We start from the raw sequence: 12339 nt of genomic DNA, 5'->3' as shown, positions 1-12339 counted from the left end.
TTTTTTCAGTCTATTCGCAGCTAACTTTGAGACCACTTTGTAACAGTGTTATTGTTACATATATAAACTTATGGGACTGAACTGAGTGGTGGGTTCTGGATTCTCCACCTTCGGTATCAATACAATGGTTGTATTGTTCCAACCTTCCGGGATCACTCGTCAGTTAACCGCTAACAAGACCTCGTCCATCAAATCTTCACCAATGATATGCCAAAAATGTTTATAAAAAACTATGTGTAGTCCATCGTGTCCAGGTGCCTTAAGATCACCAATATTGAACAACGCCCTTTTTTTCAATGCCTCCCTCAAGTACGTAGCCATCAACATCGCATTCATCTCATTAATAACACAAGGATTCACCTTATCGATCACCTCCTGATTAGGATCTTGCACACCTGTGTTTTGTTCTTTGTATGACCTTGTTAGGATTGATGCTTGATATTGGACAATGTACATTAGATGCAACCATAACTCATTCTCGCTATGGTTGATGCTATTTGTGAGTTGGTGGTTGGTGGCTTTCTCTTCCCATACCGACCCTTTGTGTCGTCTGTAATCATTCATGTACACATCGCTAGTTCGGAATCTCTAAATCTCGCAAATGCTAGCATTAGACGACCCATAGTTTGAACCGTTTACTTTCCCTGCTGCACATGGATGTTGGCAGTGGTGGATCCACCATGTAAGCATTGGTGTCAAATGACACCAATGACTATTTACTAATCCTCTAGGAATTAGTTGCTTACTCCAACAAATATGCGATAAACCACTTTGCATAGAAGAGTGACACCAACCATATATTGTTCTAGCTATGCCCCTAGATGTTGGTTTATTTGTATTTTGTTATCATGCCGGTAATGGAATTCGGTCCCATTGGGATTGCTTGGAAAACCAAACAATAACTCATTCTCGCGTTACATAGCAAAAGGGGGTATCTTAAAGACAAAAATCACAAGAGCAAGTGGCCATTGGGTTGGAGCGAAAAATATGACGGATGGAGAAGTAAAAGGTGGCGGTGATGAAGACGGAAAGTGAGGAGATTTTTGTGGATATCTTCACTTTGTTAGTACTCATGCTTTTTTTAAATGACGCTCGTTATGCGATTTTAGTTTGTCTTATAGGTCTCTAATTTTATGGCATGTTGTGTTTAACTTTACTTTACTAGGTGTTGGATATTAATTGTCACATACAAATGATAGTAACTATCATAACAACTGAAAGTAAACTACTTACATAGCATGAAATCTATATTGTCTTCAATGTATCTAATGGCCAGTATATATAAGCATGTGTTCAATTAGAGATAATCTTGAGTGGACCAGGCGTACATATTATTATGACTGGTAAGCCGGCTCAACTTCAAGTATATATGATATATATTATATACATATAAGATTTACATGTCTACTGGCTAAAAGACAAAAAAAACATATTTATCTCATGTAGGCGACATGTTCCTGTCTGGGGTATTACAAAATTAGAGCTTGTGTAGAGGTTGACAAGGTTGTTTACCTTCAAACACTTAGAGATGGTAATATACAGTATTTTTATAATGCAATCTCGGGCACCCAGTGCTCCTTTATCTTCATAATATGTGGTGATTATGATTTGGTTAGAGCACACATTTGCACTAAGTACTAGAAGATCGCCCAATAACTAAGAGTAAATTGTTCTCTTTTCATTCTCTCTCTTACTAAGTTTTAGAAAAAGTGACCCCTTTTCATATGCCTTAGGGCAAGTACAATGCATAGACGCTTAATCAGGTGCTTAGGATATAAAAAATTGATGGGACATCACCTAGCGCCCGTGCAAGCATCTCCCTCTCCAACGCTGATCGCGATGTGCAGGCGCTGACTGATGACGCGTAAAGCACACGCCCGTTGGGAACCCCAAGTGGAAGGTGTGATGCGTACAGCAGCAAGTTTCCCTCAGTAAGAAACCAAGGTTTATCGAACCAGTAGGAGTCAAGGGCCACGTGAAGGTCGTTGGTGACGGAGTGTAGTGCGGCGCAACACCAGGGATTCCGGCGCCAACGTGGAACATGCACAACACAATCAAAATACTTTGCCCCAACGTAACAGTGAGGTTGTCAATCTCACTGGCTTGCTGTAAACAAAGGATTAAATGTATAGTGTGGAAGATGATGTTTGTTTGCGAAGAACAGTAGAGAACAATGATTGCAGTAGATTGTATTCAGATGTAAAAGAATGGACCGGGGTCCATAGTTCACTAGTGGTGTCTCTCTCATAAGATAAATAGCATGTTGGGTGAACAAATTACAGTTGGGCAATTGACAAATAGAGATGCATACATATCATGATGATTACTATGAGATTTAATCAGGGCATTACGACAAAGTACATAGACCGCTATCCAGCATGCATCTATGCCTAAAAAGTCCACCTTCGGGTTAGCATCCGCACCCCTTCCAGTATTAAGTTGCAAACAACAGACAATTGCATTAAGTATGGTGCGTAATGTAATCAACACAAATATCCTTAGACAAAGCATTGATGTTTTATCCCTAGTGGCAACAGCACATCCACAACCTTAGAACTTTCTCACATCGTCCTGCATTCAATGGAGGCATGAACCCACTATCGAGCATAAATACTCCCTCTTGGAGTCACAAGTATCAACTTGGCCAGAGCCTCTACTAGCAACGAAGAGCATGCAAGAACATAAACAACACATATATGATAGATTGATAATCAACTTGACATAGTGTTCAATATTCATCGGATCCCAACAAACACAATATGTAGCATTACAAATAGATGATCTTGATCATGATAGGCAGCTCACAAGATCTAAACATGATAGCACAAGAGGAGAAGACAACCATCTAGCTACTGCTATGGACCCATAGTCCAAGGATGAACTACTCACACATCAATCCGGAGGCGGGCATGGTGATGTAGAGCCCTCCGGTGATGATTCCCCTCTCCGGCAGGGTGCCGGAGGCGATCTCCTGAATCCCCCGAGATGGGATTGGCGGCGGCGGCGTCTCTGGAAGTATTTCCGTATCGTGGCTCTCGGTAATAGGGTTTTCGCGACGGAGAGTTTAAGTAGGCGGAAGGGCAGAGTCGGAGGGATGACGAGGGGCCTGATACGTCTCCGACGTATCGATAATTTCTTATGTTCCATGCCACATTATTGATGTTATCTACATGTTTTATGCACACTTTATGTCATATTCGTGCATTTTCTGGAACTAACCTATTAACAAGATGCCGAAGTGCCGATTCTTTGTTTCTGCTGTTTTTGGTTTCAGAAATCCTAGTAACGAAATATTCTCGGAATTGGACGAAATCAACGCCCAGGGTCCTATTTTGCCACGAAGCTTCCAGAAGACCGAAGAGGAGACGAAGTGGGGCCACGAGGTGGCCACACCCTAGGGAGGCGCAGCCCCCCCTTGGCCGCGCGGCCCTGTGGTGTGGGCCCCTCGTGCCGCCTCTTGACCTGCCCTTCCGCCTACTTAAAGCCTCCGTCGCGAAACCCCCAGTACCGAGAGCCACGATACGGAAAACCTTACTGAGACGCCGCCGCCGCCGATCCCATCTCGGGGGATTCAAGAGATCGCCTCCGGCACCTGATGACCCACAAGTATAGGGGATCGCAACAGTCTTCGAGGGAAGTAAAACCCAATTTATTGATTCGACACAAGGGGAGACAAAGAACACTTGGAAGCCTTAACAACGGAGTTGTCAATTCAGTTGCACCTGGAAACAAACTTGCTCGCAAGGGTTTATCAGTAGTAACAGGTTTATAACGATAGCGATAGTGAAATAACGACAGAGAGTAACGAGACAAGCGGTAGTGACTTTAGTAAACAGCAGGATTAAAATACTGTAGGCACGGGGACGGATGACGGGCGTTGCATGGATGAGAGAAACTCATGTAACAATCATAGCAGGGCATTTGCAAATAGTAATAAAACGGTGTCCAAGTACAAAGCAATCAATAGGCATGTGTTCCATATATAGTCGTGCGTGCTCGCAATGAGAAACTTGCACAACATCTTTTGTCCTACCAGCCGGTGGCAGCCGGGCCTCAAGGGAAACTACTGGATATTAAGGTACTCCTTTTAATAGAGTACCAGAGCAAAGCATTAACACTCCGTGAACACATGTGATCCTCACATCGCTACCATTCCCTCCGGTTGTCCCGATTTCTGTCACTTCGGGGCCATCGGTTCCGGACAGCGACATGTGTATACAACTTATAGGTAAGACCATAAACAATGAATATCATGATGAAACAATAACATGTTCAGATCTGAGATCATGGCACTCGGGCCCTAGTGACAAGCATTAAGCATAACAAGTTGCAACAATATCATCAAAGTACCAATTACGGACACTAGGCACTATGCCCTAACAATCTTATGCTATTACATGACCAATCTCATCCAATCCCTACCATCCCCTTCGGCCTACAGCGGGGAATTACTCACACATGGATGGGGGAAACATGGCTGGTTGATGTAGAGGCGTTGGCGGTGATGGCGGCGATGATCTCCTCCAATTCCCCGTCCCGGCGGAGTGCCAGAACGGAGACTTCTGGCTCCCGCGACGGAGTTTCACGATGCGGCGGCGTTCTGGAGGGTTTCTGGCGACTTCGACTTCTCCCCTGGCGTTTTTAGGTCGAGGCGAATAAGTAGTCCGAAGGAGGGCGTCGGAGGCCGGCCGAGGGGGCCACACCACAGGGCCGCGCGGGCCCCCCTGGGCCGCGCCGCCCTATGGTGTGGGGCCCTCGGGCCTCCACTTCAATTGCCCTTCTGGCTCCGTTAGTTTCCTGGGAAAATAGGGCCTTCTGCATAAATTCCGAGGTTTTTCCCGAAAGTTGGATTTCTGCACAAAAACGAGACACCAGAGCAGTTCTGCTGAAAACAGCGTTAGTCCGTGTTAGTTGCATCCAAAATACACAAATTAGAGGCAAAACAATAGCAAAAGTGTTCGGGAAAGTAGATACGTTTTGGACGTATCAACTCCCCCCAAGCTTAGCTTATTGCTTGTCCTCAAGCAATTCAGTTAACAACTGAGCGATAAAAGAACTTTCACGAACACATTTGCTCATATGATGTATATATTCTCATGCAATGGCTAATACTTAAGCAGTTCATAATGAGATACATGCAAATAAGATCATCTAACAGCTATGTCAATCATGGAGAGGTACCAACAATTAATAATGAGCATCATGAATCATGTATATGAGCAAAATTGCAATGTTCATAAGAGAGTATGATAAAGTGGTATCTCGCTTGCCTGTATTTGGTTGGCAAAACATAAATGCCCGGGCACCTCTGGAGTTCATAGAAAGACTAGAAGTAGTGATTGTCGAAAGATAAATACATCAAAGTTATACCACAATCAATCATATTTTGAGACAAGCATATTATACTAAGAATGATAGTTGTGCTCTCAAGATAGTGCTCAAAGAAATAATGGAGACACAACATAAAAGTAAAAGATTGACCCTTCGCAAAGGGAAGCAGGGATTAACATGCGCTAGAGCTTTTCATTTTTATAAAGACAGGAGTAAAATTATTTTGAGAGGTGTTTGTTGTTGTCAACGAATGGTAATGGGTACACTAACTACCTCGCCAACCGGACTTCCAAGAGCGGCTCCCATGAATTATTTTTATGTTTATGCGGCACTCCTTCCAACCTTTCTTTCACAAACCATGGCTAACCGAATCCTCGGGTGCCTGCCAACAATCTCATACCATGAAGGAGTGCCCTTTTTTATTTTAGTTTTATTATGATGATGACACTCCCCCCAACCTTTGCTTACACAAGCCATGGCTAACCGAATCCTTCGGGTGCCGTTCAACAATCACAAACCATGGAGGAGTGTCTAATTAAGTTAATTAATTCGGGACTGGGAATCCCATTGCCAGCTCTTTTTGCAAAATTATTGGATAAGCGGATGAAGCCACTAGTCCATATGAGAGTCCGTCAAAAGTAAATGACAAGGTTGAAAGTTAAACACCACATACTTCCTCATGAGCTATGAAACATAAACACAAATTGAGAAGCATTTTGAAGGTTTTAAAGGTAGCGCATGAGAATTTACTTGGAATGGTTTGAAATGCCATGCATAGGTATTTATGGTGGACACTCTGGAATAACTTGGTTTTCATGTGGTTGGAAGCACGAGCAGCGTTCCCGCTCAGTACAAGTGAAGGCTAGCAAAAGACTAGGGAGCGACAAATCAAGAGAGCGAATGCTTGTCATAATCATGCTTGCGGCAAAATATATTAACGGAGGCATAAAAGTGATACAAGAACTCTGAAGCAATATAAATCATCGAGGCTTAATTGACTTTTTGTTCAGTCATATGCATGCGTGAGCATGTGCCAAGTCGATATAAATGAATTATTCAGAGGAGGATACCACAGTGCCATACTTACTTATGAATAAAACAATGCAAACAAACATACATGACATGCTACTCATATTAATAAATTGGAGCTAAACATGAGAGATCATGAACTACTAGACTTTCTCAAATAACACATACCTCACGTGAACCAACTAAGCATGCTCACATGGATGAGTATATGTACAAAAATGAAAACAAACAGAGTTCATACCAGCCTCTCACCACAATCAGATTGTCGTAGATCGTCATTATTGCCTTTTTACTTGTGTAGCTTGGATAATATGAAATGAAAACCACGCTCCAGCCACCGAAGACCATTGAACTCATAAAGAACTTTACAAACCAAAGAAGAACAGCAAATATTTTTGGTGTTTTTGAATTGCAAATAAGAACAAGAGGAAACAAACAAACAAAGCAAAATCTTTTTGGGTTTTCTTATAGCAAACTAGCAATAGCAAATAAAGTGAAACAAATGCAAGAAACCAAAGCAAACAAATGGTGAAGATAAACAACAGAAATATTTTTGGTCTTTTTGTATTTTGGGGAAGAAACAAAGCGAAATCAAGAAATAGCAAACTAAAAGAAACACAGAAAAGCGAAATGGCAGAAATCTGCCAAAACCTGACAGCAGTACAGAAATCGATTTTAACAAAAATCTTACGTTGCTCAGATCGAAAAGTGTTCAACTAATGAAAGTTAGATAATAACCTGGGGAACCTGCACAAAAATTTGCAGCTCAAAATGACGCTCTGGCTATTTTTGACGATTTTTACAGTAACGTTCCAGAATCTGTTTTCAGGCAGCACTTCCCCAAAATATCATCTTCCTCTCATTAGAAAACCACTCAAACGAACAAAACAAGTATGTACAAGTATCCAGCAACCATAATATGCAAAGAATGAGTGATGCCGGTATACCTCCCCCCAAGCTTAGGCTTTTGGCCAAAGTGGAGTTCAACCCCAACAAGGGTCATTGTTCCTCACCGGTGGGTAGTCCATGGAGTAGTCATAATAAAGCTCCTGCGCAGAAGAAAAGCGTGGAGGCTCCGCATATCCACCATGTTGATGCGAGGAACTTGCTGCATCGGATGATGAGTCGAGGTGCTCCTCGACCTCTATGTCGTCTCTTGCATGATGGCCTCCTCTCTCTATGTGTGCATCCAGTGCACCTTCTGTAACCGACCAATCTCCCCTGGAATCAAGGTTAGACAAAACAGGCGCAGGCAATCTTACTAGTTTCTCAGTTTTCTTAGTTATTCTCCAAACTTTCTTATAAAATATCATCTTATAATACAGGTTACCCAAGTTGGAGGAATCTGAAACAAATTCATGTTTAATCATAGAGGCTATGTCAAGTTTTTCTATGGGGAACGGAATATCAAAATGATGAGGTTCTACATTATGAAAAGCTAGTAAACGAGAGGCAATGAGACCTCCACAAATTCCACCTTTCTCACGGTTAGTAGCAAGTCTATAAGCTATTAATGCCCCCAAATTATAAGACCTACTATTTTGCAGTGCTGCAGCTAGAAAAGCCAAATCCGGGATAGAAAGTTTACCACCAATCCTTTTAGCGAGAACGCACTTGGTAATAAAATAGGCAAAGTAGCGGATAGCTGGGAGCTGAATACTAGTGATTTTACCACTTTCACCTGAGAAACTCCTTCCATCGCAAATCATCTTGTAGAGATCCGAGAGTTCTTGCGGCGATCCCTTTATCTTCTCGCATGATCCCCATTGCGGTACTCTAATTGCTGCACAAAAAGCACTAAATGGCAAGTTGACAGCTTTATTGTAAATTTTATACTGGACCGTGGGGTTAGATCGCGACCAATTGAACTTGAAGTTCTGCACAAAAGACATAGTTAATTTCACATATTGTCTTGGCTCTCCTTCAACAAAGTCACTCAGCCCTGCACGAGAAATTAGAGTTTGAACATCTTCAAATATCCCCGCGCTTCTCATGAAATCCGCGCACGGGTAGTAAGAGGGGTATACTCCCTCTTCACGATTGACCATCATAACTTGTTGGACTTCCAATTCTTGCTGGTTCAAGTGATATCTATTCCACTCCATTTTCGAAAAGCAAATGTGCCAAATTTCAGACAGAAATCTGGGCTGAGCAAAGAGATCGAAAAATCTGGAGCTCTGGAGCAAAAACGCGAGTCAGAGGAACTTGGTGTCGATTTTTTCGGGAGAGAGAAGAGTCTGGGAGGAAGAGATGGCAAAGTGGGGCAGAGGGGGACCCACACCACATGGTGGCGCGGCCACCTCCTTGGCCGCGCCGGCCTGTGGTGCAGCGCCCTCACGGTGCCCCACAGGTCATCTTCTGGTGCTCCCAGGTGCCTCGTCGAAAAATAGGACCAACGGTATAATTTTTGTGAATTTTTGAAAACTTTGAAAAACGCACAATTCCGGGTATTTAGTTTATTATTACTGGCCAGGAAAAATTTCGAAATCTTCAAATAACTAAAGAACTTTGCAAATTAAAAGTGCTACAGCAACTAGAGCAAGTGGAGGAAGAAAGAGATGTTGTTTACCTCCTCTTATGCATATAAAAAGTATCCGTTAACAAGGTTGATCAAGTCTTGTCACCAAATAACTTTTTCATAGCATGAGAAGAATTAAACCTCAAATCAATCATGTTACCTTGAATTGTATTGATATGGATCCAATCACAAGAGTTTGATATTCTTCTTTAGGCTCATATATAGGACAATCAATAGTTCCCACTTTGATAGTTCTCACATTAGAAATAGTATTAACTCCACATGCTTTCTCAATCCTCTTGGGAAAATAAACGGTATGCTCCCTATCATCAACATTGAAAGTAACCTTTCCTTTGTTGCAATCAATAACAGCCCCTGCGGTGTTAAGAAAAGGTCTCCCAAGAATAATAGACATATTATCATCTTCAGGCATTTCCAACACAACAAAATCAGTTAATATCAAGCAGTTAGTAGTAACTTGAACAGGAACATTCTCACATATACCAACAGGAATAGCAGTAGATTTATCAGCCATTTGCAAAGATATATCAGTAGGTATCAACTTATCTAGATAAAGTCTCTTATAAAGAGAAAAAGGCATAACACTAACACCAGCTCCCAAGTCACATAGAGCAGTTTTAACATAATTATTCTTGATAGAACAAGGAATAGTAGGTATACCTGGGTCGCCCAACTTCTTTGGAATTTTGCCATTGAAAGAGTAATTAGCAAGCATAGTGGAAATTTCCTCATTGGGGATTTTCCTTTTGTTAGTAACAATATCTTTCATATACTTTGAATAAGGAGGCAATTTAATAGCATCAGTCAAAGGGATTTGCAAGAATAAAGGTTTCATCCAATCGCAAAATTTATTATAGTGTTCTTCTTCCTTTGATTTTAGTTTCTTAGCAGGAAAAGGCATTTGCTTTTGCACCCAAGGTTCTCTTTCGTTACCATGTTTCTCAGCAATAAAGTCTTCTTTAGTATACTTTTTATTTTTAGCATGCTTTTCTGGTTCTTCCTCTACCTCTTCTTTATCAGGAGTATCATTCTTATCATTATCATGTTCATTATCGTGTTCATTACCACTTTCAGTTTCAGCATCAGAAATAGAAATACTATTAGGATCATTAACAGGTTCAGAGGATTCTACAACATTTTTATGTTTCTTCTTCTTTTTCTTCCTAGAATGAGCACTAGGTTCAATGCGTTGAGAATCTTGTTCAATTCTTTTGGGATGCCCTTCAGGATATAGAGGATCCTGGGTAGAGACACCACCTCTAGTTGTTACTTCATAAGCATGTTTCTCTTTAGAATTATTCCCTAACAAGTCATTTTGCACTTTAGTGAGTTGATCAATTTGAGTTTGAATCATTTGAAAATGTTTAACAAGCATCTTAACATCATTGGAGGTTCTCTCCACAATATCATGCAATTCACTAATAGCTTGAGAATTTTCCATTAAATGATTCTCTACTCTCATATTAAAATTTTCTTGCTTAACAATATAATTATCAAACTCATCTAAGCATTGTGCAGGAGGTTTCAAATACGGAATATCTTCCCTAGTAAAGCGTTGAAGGGAGTTTACCTCAATCATGGACGAAGGGGGAATTATCTCACATATATCTTCTATAGGAGGTAGATTCTTCACATCTTCAGATTTAATACCTTTCTCCTTGAGAGACTTCTTGGCTTCCCTCATATCTTCATCATTCAATTTAATTAAACCCCTCTTCTTCAATATTGGAGTTGGAGTCGGTTCAGGCGTAGTCCATTCATCATGATTCCGGCTTATTTTAGCCAATAATTCTTCAGCGTCGTCTGGAGTTCTTTTCCTGAAAACACAACCAGCACAACTATCCAGGTATGCCCTAGACTCAATGGTTAGTCCACTATAAAATATATCAAGTAAATCATGCTTTTCCAAATCATGCTCAAAGCCGAGCTCTAATAAGAGAAGCGAGAATCTTGACCAAGCCTCAGGCAATTTCTCTTCATCTTCCTGATTAAAGTTATAAATTCTCTGCAAAGCAGCATGTTGAGCACTAGCAGGAAAGTATTTGCGAAAGAAAACATCAAGCAGTTCTTTCGGACTTTTAATAGAATTAGGTGGCAAATTATTATACCAAGTTTTAGCGTCATCCTTTAATGAGAATGGAAATATTTTAGCAACAAAGTAAGTACGCATCTTGACATCATCAGAAAACAAGCTACTTAGAGTAGATAACTCAGTCATGTGTTCAACAGCACTTTCTTTTTCAGTACCACAAAAGGGTGTTTTCTCAACAATAGCTATATGAGATAGATCAAGAGAAAAATCATAATCTTTATCCCTAATGTTTATAGGAGATGTGGCAAACTTAGGATCAGGAGACAGTTTATATCTAACAGCATGTTCTGCAAGCAACTTTTTAATTTTTCTTGCATCAGTAGTAGCATTGCATTTTTCAATAAAATCATCATTAAGCTCCACATAATCTTCCTCAGGATCATCACTAAAATAACCAAGTTCAGGTGAACTAACAGGTGTAGTAGCATTAGGAGTTTCAGTATTTTCAATTTGTCTAGACCTAGCAATTGTAGCATCTAGAAAAGATCCCAATGAACCACTATCATCAAGCACAGCAGAAACATTATCAATATTATGAGAGTGTTCAGATTCAGCAGAAGTACCCGCATGCGAAGCATGTGGCGGTGAAACAAGTTTATCAATCACAGATGGTGAATCAAGAGCAGCAGAGGTATTCAGAATTGTACCTTTTCTTGTAGTGGATGGTAATATGGCGATCTTAGTAGCGCGAGGTTTTCCCATGCGGGAGTATTTGCAGCGTACAATCTTAATCCCAGTGAACTTCCAAATAAAGCTATGCTCCCGGCAAGAACGGCGCTTAAAATAGTCTTGATGACCCACAAGTATAGGGGATCGCAACAGTCTTCGAGGGAAGTAAAACCCAATTTATTGATTCGACACAAGGGGAGACAAAGAACACTTGGAAGCCTTAACAACGGAGTTGTCAATTCAGTTGCACCTGGAAACAAACTTGCTCGCAAGGGTTTATCAGTAGTAACAGGTTTATAGCGATGTGAGTAGTGAAATAACAAAGAAGAGAGTAACAGAGACAGCAGTAGTGACTTTAGTAAACAGCAGGATTAAAATACTGTAGGCACGGGGACGGATGACGGGCGTTGCATGGATGAGAGAAACTCATGTAACAATCATAGCAGGGCATTTGCAAATAGTAATAAAACGGTGTCCAAGTACAAAGCAATCAATAGGCATGTGTTCCATATATAGTCGTGCGTGCTCGCAATGAGAAACTTGCACAACATCTTTTGTCCTACCGGCGGTGGCAGCCGGGCCTCAAGGGAAACTACTGGATATTAAGGTACTCCTTTTAATAGAGTACCGGAGCAAAGCATTAACACTCCGTGAACACATGTGATCCTCACATCGCTAC

The sequence above is a fragment of the Lolium perenne genome, chromosome 5 (genome assembly GCF_019359855.2).
Source record: "Lolium perenne isolate Kyuss_39 chromosome 5, Kyuss_2.0, whole genome shotgun sequence".
Lineage (NCBI taxonomy): Eukaryota > Viridiplantae > Streptophyta > Magnoliopsida > Poales > Poaceae > Lolium > Lolium perenne.
This window is presented reverse-complemented; position numbering follows the sequence as displayed.